General features: G+C 37.6%; 1 non-coding gene across 1 annotated transcript; it reads left to right on the top strand.

Moving 5' to 3' along the window:
* Positions 1–8,754: 8,754 nt before the first annotated feature.
* On the top strand, positions 8,755–8,886 carry LOC114008975 (small nucleolar RNA SNORA48). The gene has a single exon (XR_003550461.1). It is a non-coding gene; the product is annotated as a small nucleolar RNA SNORA48 (small nucleolar RNA).

Below are 8,886 nucleotides of genomic sequence, written 5' to 3'. Positions count from 1 at the left end.
ATTTTCCCTCTTTCTGACTCTCTCCAGTATGTGTGTCCTATTGCAAAAAACTAAAACAACAACAACAACAACAACAACAACAAAAACTAATTAAAAAAATATTCCCTGTATCATCATGTTGTGATTCATGTGAGTTGTTTGGGTATGGGTTATGGATATGGTAGTCTGGGTGATTTAAGAGTAGTGATGACTATTGTGATCCACTTTACAGCTGTACATTTACTAAGGAAGAGTTGTTTTGCAATAATGCAAGGCTTAGTGGTGTAGTAGAAAGTACCCTGGACTAGACATCTGGTGATTTCCTGAAAGGAGCTCAGAAGATACGGGTAGTATATGGGTCCATTTTGATTGTTCTAACAAAATACCATACACTGGGGGACTTACAACATCAGAGGTATATGTTTTACGATTCTGGAGGCTGGGAAGTCCAAGATCAAGGCACCAAGAAATTCTGTGTCTGGTGAGGGCCCATCTCCTGATTCATAGATGGTGCATTCTATTTCCTCAAGTGGTTGAAGAAGCAAGGTAGCTGTCTGGGGCTGATTTTTAAGGACTCTAATCCCATTCACAAGGGCTTCACCCTCATGACCTAATCACTTTTCAAAAGCCCTATATTCTACTACCATATATTGTGTATTAGATTTCAACATATGAATTCTGAGGGAACAAACATTCAGACTATAGCAGGTATTAATGTGTCTTACCATGGACTAGCTTTATAAACATCATCAGACTACACTGCATTTCTGAGTTCTGGTTTCCCACCTGAAACAAAGTAGTGTGTATCTCATACTTAGTGTCTCAGAGTTTAAAAGAAGTGTATAAAAACCTTTGTGCATGTAATCATTTGATTATTAGTATAATTATTGAAATAATATTGATAAGCAGTGAAGCAGAGAAGAGTAAAAAATGGGAAACCAACATACTAGTCATAGAACAAGTGATCACTAGTCTATGTATTATTTGCCTTCCACTGTGATAGAAGAGGAGCATTAAGTACAGGTGCTCCACAGCTTATGATGGGGTTACTCTAAATTGAAACTATCACTCAAAAATTCATCTAATACATCTGAACTACCGAGCATCATAGATTAGTCTAGCCTAGCTTAAACATGCTTAGAACATCAACATTAGCCTACAGTTGGGCAAAATAATCTAACATAAAGCTTATTTTATAATTAAGAGTTGAACATCTCATGAAATTAAAAAAAGTTGCTAGAGGATGTGTGCACTTTCCTGGGAGGGGGCAGAGACTGAGAGAGAGAGAGAGAGAGAGAGAGAGAGAGAGAGAAAATGAAAAAGTACCCCCAATGGGGGATGGTCATGCCTCAATCCCTTCTCTATTTCTCCTTTTGGGATTTTGGGCATGCATGAATAAGTATCTGGCATGTTTTATCTTTCCTTTCCTTTCCTTTCTTTTCTTTTCTTTTTTTTTTAATTAAAGCTTTATGCTCTCCAGAGAGAGAGAGAGAGAGAGAGAGAGAGGATTGATGTTCTCCAGAGAGAGAGAGAGAGAGAGAGAGAGAGAGAGAGAGAGAGAGAGAGAAATCACTTTCCAGGGGGGTGGCCATACCACAATCCCTTCTCCTCCAATCTCCTCTTGGGCTTTTAGGTATGCACACACATGTACCTGGCATGATTTTTAAGCTACTGAGTCTGGAACTAAAACTATGTAGTCAGTCATGGGATCCAGTGCCTTAACCACTATGCTACCTGCTGGCCCTTGTTGTGTGTTTTTCAAGTCACCAAACCTGGGACTCAAACTTCACAGTCTGTGTGCAATCCAACCACTATGCTACTGGCTTGCCCTCCATTTTCTGTGTTGCCAGAGGGCACACATGTGAGAGAGAGAGAGAGAGAAAGAGAACTCCCCCTAATTGAGTAATTATACCACAATCCTTTTCTTTCCTCTGTATTTCCATCCCATTGGAATTTAGGTCATGCATGAATCCACACTTGGCATATTTTTCAAGCTAACAGGGCTGGAATCTAAACCATTGTTGGCCCTGTGGGATCTGGCGCCCTATGCACAGAGCTTACTCGCTGTCCTATGGGACTGACCCTCATATAATTTTTTTAAAGAAATATTTTATTTAACTTTATTTATTTATTTTAATTTGACCAGAGAGGGACAGAGTGACAGAGAGAGAGAGAGGGAAAGTGAGAAAGCAAGCTGCCAGGTTCGGGACTTGTACCATGGTCAGCCATGTGGGAGTCCAGTGCCCTTAAACCACCATGTCACCTGCTGGCCCCCCTCATATTATTTTTTGAATATCATACTGAAAGTGAAAAATAGAATGACTCACTGCTGCTGGCCAGTTATTATACCATATTTTGCTAAGGGAAAACATGAATATTCAAATTTTATATTATGATTTATAGTGAATGTATTAAATTATATTGTTTTTGCACCATCGTAAAATGTAAAAACCTTAAATCAGATCTTTGTAAGCCTGGACTGTCTATAGTTTCTGATCTTTCATTAGGGTCTTAAGAGACTTCACGATGCCTCTCCTGATTTTACTCTTGAGACCCTTCTGTATGAGAAATAGATAGCTGAGGGATGTCAAGGACTGTTGACATACTTGGTTGTCTCTTTTGCCACATTGTATTGGGGTTGGTCTGCTCATTTGTGAACTCATCTTTTAGCTTGTGAGCAATGCCAGGGCTTGATTGTTATCATCTTTATGTCACTACCATCTAGTCCTGTGCCTGGCACAAAGTCCATGCTTGATGGACATTTGTTGGTACACTGCAAGTCCTTGCCTTCTGTAAAGGTATTACCATCAATAAGTATAATAAAGCAGCAAGAATAAGAATAGTAGCTACTGACTATTGGGAACAAGGCACACAGCTTGCAGAGAGTCATAAGTTATAAACAAACAACAGTCGGATTGTTACACATTTGATCTTTGCAATTGTCTTTTCCAGGCTTGATTTAGACCTTTACACTTGGAATAACAAATTGATGTTTTCAGAGTAGTAGAACTCCCTTCTCAGCAGATAGTTCAGTTTTTGCATTATCCTTCATTTAAAACTTTAGAGCAGTAGTTTATTAAATCATTTAAATGTTGTTGGTCTTTCGTACTTATTTTATAAAATGCAAAGAATGGAAAATGAAAGTTCAATAGTGTTATTCTAATGATAAGTAATTTAGTCTCATAAACTTAACTCAATTTAGAAAAAAAAAAAAGAAAATCACCAGGATGCCAAAAACTGCAATAATTTTTCCTTATTTGGATATTTATTGATCTTAAGCAAGTCATCAATAGTTTCTCAAAATGAAGAACAAAATTATAGAACATATGCAGAATTCTAGAAATTCATGATCAAAGATTAAAATAAGATATAGTGGGGCCAGTGGTGTGGTGGTTAAGGCAGCTGGATCCCACAAGCTGATTGCATGGTACAAGTTCTGGACCTGGTGGCTTAAAGAACATGTCAGGCACATCCTCCAAATCCCAAGAGAATGGAGGAGATTGCAATGTGGCCATTCCTCTTGGGTGGGGCGGAGGGGGGTAATTCTCACATTGTTTTTCTCTCTCCTTTTCTATCCCTCTCAGGCAAGCACATGTACTCTACAGCAAATTTTAATAAAAAGAGAGAGTGGACCAGCAGATGGCATAATGGTTACATTACTGGACTCCCATATGGCTGACTGGAGTCTGAATCCCAGACCTGGTGGCTTCAAACACGCCAGGTGCATGTGTGTGTTTGCCCAAAATCCCAAGAGAAGAACGGAGGAGAAGCGATTGTGGCATGGCCATTCACCCTTGGGGGTGATTTCTCATTTTCTGTCTCTCTCTCTTCCCAGTGAGTGCACACTCCCTATAGCAAAAAATCTCTCTCTCTGAACAAAAAAAAGAGTTATAGTTAGGATTTTATCTTTTTTAATAACACACTGTATATGGAGTTCCATTATAGAATATATAATAATGCTATTCAATTTTCATAACTTTAAAAATTTTCAGCAAAGCATCGTGTAAGAAAATGGAAAACCTTGCATCTTTTGCAAAATGCTGCAAGCAACTCTAAGTAGATATAGTCCTCACCATTGCAGAGAAATCATATGCTTATTAGTAAATGACAATGCCATATCTGCTAGTTTGCCAGAAGTACTATAACAAAGTACCGTTGACTGAGTGTCTTCAACAATGTCACTTATTTTCTCTTAATTCTGGAATTTCAGAAAACAAGATCCTAGTTTTGGCAGGTTTGTTTTTTTTCTGAGGTCTCTTCCCCTGACTTGCAGATGACTTCCTTCTCTCTGTGTCCTCACATGGTCTTTCCTCTGTGTGACCACGTGTTTGTGTCATAATCTCCTTTTCTAATCAGCATCAATCATATTGGATTAGTGCCTACTCATATGACCTCATTTTACCTTAATTAGCACTTTAAAGGCCCTGTTTCCAAATACAGTTACAATCTGAGGTACTGGGGGTCAGGACTTCAACATCTAAAATTTGTGCAGGCAGTTTAGCTTACAGCACAACCTGATTTAGAGTTAGTGAATCTAAAATTGTCTTTTTTTTTTCATTGCAGAAAGTACATGCATTTACCAAACACAGAGTGAGAGACAGAGAGAGACAGAGAGAGAGAGAAATGCACCCCTTCCCCCAGTGGGGAGTGGTCATGCTGCAATCCATCTTCCCCCATTTTTCCATCCCATTAAGATTTTGGGTATACACACACATGTGCCTGAAATGTTTTTCAAGCCATCAGGGCTGGAATTTGAATCACATGGTCAGCCATGTGGAATCTGGCTCTTCATGCACAGCACTTAACTGCTAAGTTACAGGACAGGCCTTAAACATTTTTTTTTCCTTAAAAAGAGAAGACTTTATGGGGTCAGCAAGTGGAATGGTGGTTAAGGCAGTAGTCTCCCACAGAGCTGACTGTGGTTTGAGTCTCAGACCTAGTGGCTTGAAAATCACACTGAACATGTGTGAATATGCGCCCAAAATCCCAGGAGAAGGGATTGTGGTGTGTCCATGATTTCTCACTTTCACTCTCAGAGTCTCTCTCCTTTGAGTGCATGCTCCCTATGGCAAAGAACTTTAATTTTTTTTTAAAGAGAGGAATTTAGGTTGAAGAAGTGAGACAGAGTGAAGAAGGAAAAGAAGAAATGTATAATCCAGCAATGAGTGTGGGAATGGGTGGCTCAGAGCAACAAAAACAGAAATCATCTCAGTAATATAGTTTGAATGTCTCCTCCAAAATTCGGTTGAAATTTCCTTGCCAATGTAATGGAATTGGGAGTTGGGATATTTAAGAGTTGATTAGGTTATGAAGACTCCTATTCTTATGAGTGGATCGTCATTTTCTTGGGAAGTGATTGGTTTTCTTGGAAGGGCCTCCTGATCAAGGAACAAGTTCGACTCAATTTTCTTTTTCGTTTCTTTGTAAGTTTATTTTTTTCATGATAAAAATAGAGAGAGATAGGAAAACACTCTCAACAGTTTGATCATATCACTATCCCTTTGCCTCCCCTTTAGCTTGCCAGGATCTTGGGCATGGGTATGCATGTCTGGTGTATTTTGGATCAACCAGGCTGGGGATCTAAACTCCACAGGTGGTCATGTGACTTCTAGCACTGCATTCTATATACTACTGACTGTGCATGGAAACTGGGCCTCAGTCTGGTTTCTTCTCCTGCTGGCAGTTACCATGGGATGACTGGTGTTATGCTCTTAGACTTTCCAGAACTATGAGAAATACATTTTTTTTAATTTATAAATTACCCTGTTATTCTCTCAGAACAGCAAAAGATGAACTAAAACACCCAGAGAAGTAATATTTTAATTCTTTAAAAGCAATGTTTTGCTTTTTCATTATTGATAGAGTAAAACAAATCAAAACAAAAACAAATCTTATGGCTTTAACAACAAAACAAATCTTGTGGCTTAACCAATTTGACCCCAGTGTAAAATTTGTAGAATTAGAGCAGGCACATATTTCTGCTCTGAGTAATCACACAATGACTGCTTCATTGCAAAAGAGCTAAGGTGTTCTGAGAGCTTTAATCAACCTAATCAGGTCATCCATGGGACTTATAAGGGTTCTGGTTACAAATCTCCTAAAGCTCTGAACTACTTTCTGCATCCACAGGCTAAAAGGGTTATTAAATTAGTTGCACAGAGAGATGGAATTAATACTACTTGATTGAGCTAAGATCATCATATTCTAAAAAGCAATTAAAATTGTTCTGACCTTTGAAAAGTAAATCGCTAAATTTTTATGTTTCATTTGGATCTGAGAAAAGGCAAATAGTGAATTTAATAAGTATGAATGAGTTATGTAACTAAGGGATTTTTGTACATAATTTTCTTTAAAAAGTAATTTAGCAACCATGAAATTTAGATTTTTGCATTCCCTTTTATGTTGAAGAGGACTAGTGCTTTATATGTGTGACACATCACAATGCATATTTTTGTAAAGATGCACACGAAGAAATATATATTCATGCATATAGTAGCCAAAAATTTTTTAATAGCTCATTTTCCCAACTGTTCAGAAATAATTTGCCTTGTAACTTCAATTATCTGCACAGTAAAATATAAAAAGGTAAGAAGACTGACTTTTGGAAAGCAAAAAATATATGTTGAAAACTGCTTGAGGACTAAGGTATTAGAATTTAATTTATAGGAGAATGCCTTAGTTATCAGAAATAACAGATCAGTTTCTAATGAGCTTAATAAGCCAGCTTTGAACATGCAAATTTGAAAAGGGCTTCACCAAAATAAGTACAAGGAAAGTTACAAAGAGATAGAAATGATAACAGCAGACACAGAATATACTGGAAAAACAGCCAGTTTTGTAAGCTTTGGTAGACCTTGAACCACTGTGCAGGGACTTAGGTTATATCAATGATCTAGTCATAAAAAAGAGTTAAATAGCATCTATAGCTTCTATTTAAGAGGACAGAATAGTATAAAATGCACATGATGTCTTTGCAAAAGTAAATTCTATGAAATAAATTCTATTCATTCATTTATTCATTGATTCCTGGATAATATATTAACTATCTACTGTTCATTCATTACCCAATAAATACCAACTGAGTGCCTTCTCTGTAGGGAACTGCCCTAGGTTCTAGGGATAAAAGATGAATGCAGCAGACATGAATATCTGTCCTTTGCTTACATTTTAGTTGGAAGCAATAGACAACAAAGAGGTAAGTGACACATAGAAATTCTATATAGAATACAGACCATGTTTTGTACTATGGAGAAAAATAAAGTGGACAATAACATATTCAAGTGAGAAATATTTACCTCCAAAATCTTCTTGAAGAGATGTAGAAGGGTTTGGCAGTTAGCACAGCAGAACTGAGGGCAAAAATGGGTATTATGATATTAATTTTGTTATCAGATAACATTAGGTTAATAACATGTTTTATCTTTATCATTGGTTCTCTATTCCAAAAAGAGGACACTTATGGAATTAAATTTTGACAGTTCAATTATAAAATCATAATTTTGCAATATAAAAAATTATGGAAAGCAAATACTTAATGTTACTTGAATGGCCCTATTTTCACAAAGCATATATCTATTGGGTTGTCAGAAAATCATAATGTATTTTTTCTGTTTTTCTATGCTAAAACGCATCATGACTTTTCCAATAACTCAATATTTGGGGAAAATAAGAGACACATCTACAGATTCAAAAGTTGTGTGGCCATCCTCCAGCCATCTGATAAATAGTCATCTTTGAACAAGCACCCAGTAGATGGCTCTAGCAGAGAGAATCTTAGGAGCAAAGGTAGCTCAGGATACTTCATGGAACTTATGAGGAATACATAGAAAAGAAAGTGCTTTTGGCAGAGTGAATAGCCACCAATTGTTGCACGCTTTGGGGATCAGAGTGATTCACCTGCCAAAGGGCTTATGTTGAGAAGCAGAGGAAGGTGAAGCTGCAAGGACGCTGGAGTCCCAGATCTGGAGCATCTATTTTGGCGTTGGGCTATGAAATGAGGACTTTATTCTTCATCCTGTAAAGCAGTGGTCCCTGACCTTCTTGGTGCAAGGGACTGGTTTTGTGGAAGATAATTTTTTCGTGGAGCTGGAAGGAGAGTATGATTTCAGGATGATTTAAGCATATTATATTTACTGTGCACTGCATTTCTTTATTATTACATTGTAATATATAATGAAATAATTATACAACTTACCATAATCCAACATTTGCAGCTGCTCTCCAGTGCTTGTATCACTGCCTCAGTTCCATTTCATAAGGTTCGTGCTCCTATGAAAATCTAACTCTGCTGCTGATCTGACAGCAGATAGAGCCTGGGTGTAATGCTAGCATGGGGGTTGGCTGTAAATGCAGATGAAGCTTTACCTTTTGCTGTACAGCCCTGTTCCTAACAATGACAACGTCCAGGAGTTGGGAACCCCTGCTGTAGAATGATTGTCTTTGCTTTTGAGCAGAGAAGTGTCAAAATTAAAGTACCACTTTAGAAAGATCTAATTGATGTCAACAAAAGGAATGAAATAGAGAAGACTCAAATGGAAGCAGGAAGCTATATAAGAGATTTTTAGCCTGGTCTACTTATGTGATAATGAGAGTCTGGTTTGGGGAAAATGGAATGGAGAGAGGACACATGGTTTTAAAGGTTAATTAATGGAGGAATGAGTAGAGATCTAAGAGTTGGTAACTGGAAATGAGACAGGGAAGAGGAAGAATGAAAGACAACTTATGTTTGATATGTGAGTAGCTGAAAGGATAAAGTAAATTTGATAAAATAATAGATGTCCTTGGCCTGGATAGAGTGACATTTGGCTGGTGCTCACATCATAACAGCCAGGGACAAAACAACCCTTCATTTATCCCAGTTTGACTTTTGGTTAGTGCCCATACCTGGTTCATGCCTTGGACACATGA

This window comes from Tupaia chinensis, unplaced genomic scaffold (genome assembly GCF_000334495.1).
Source record: "Tupaia chinensis unplaced genomic scaffold, TupChi_1.0 Scaffold000423_1, whole genome shotgun sequence".
Lineage (NCBI taxonomy): Eukaryota > Metazoa > Chordata > Mammalia > Scandentia > Tupaiidae > Tupaia > Tupaia belangeri.
Note: the sequence above shows the minus strand (reverse complement) of the source record. Positions and strands in the feature narration are given on the sequence as shown.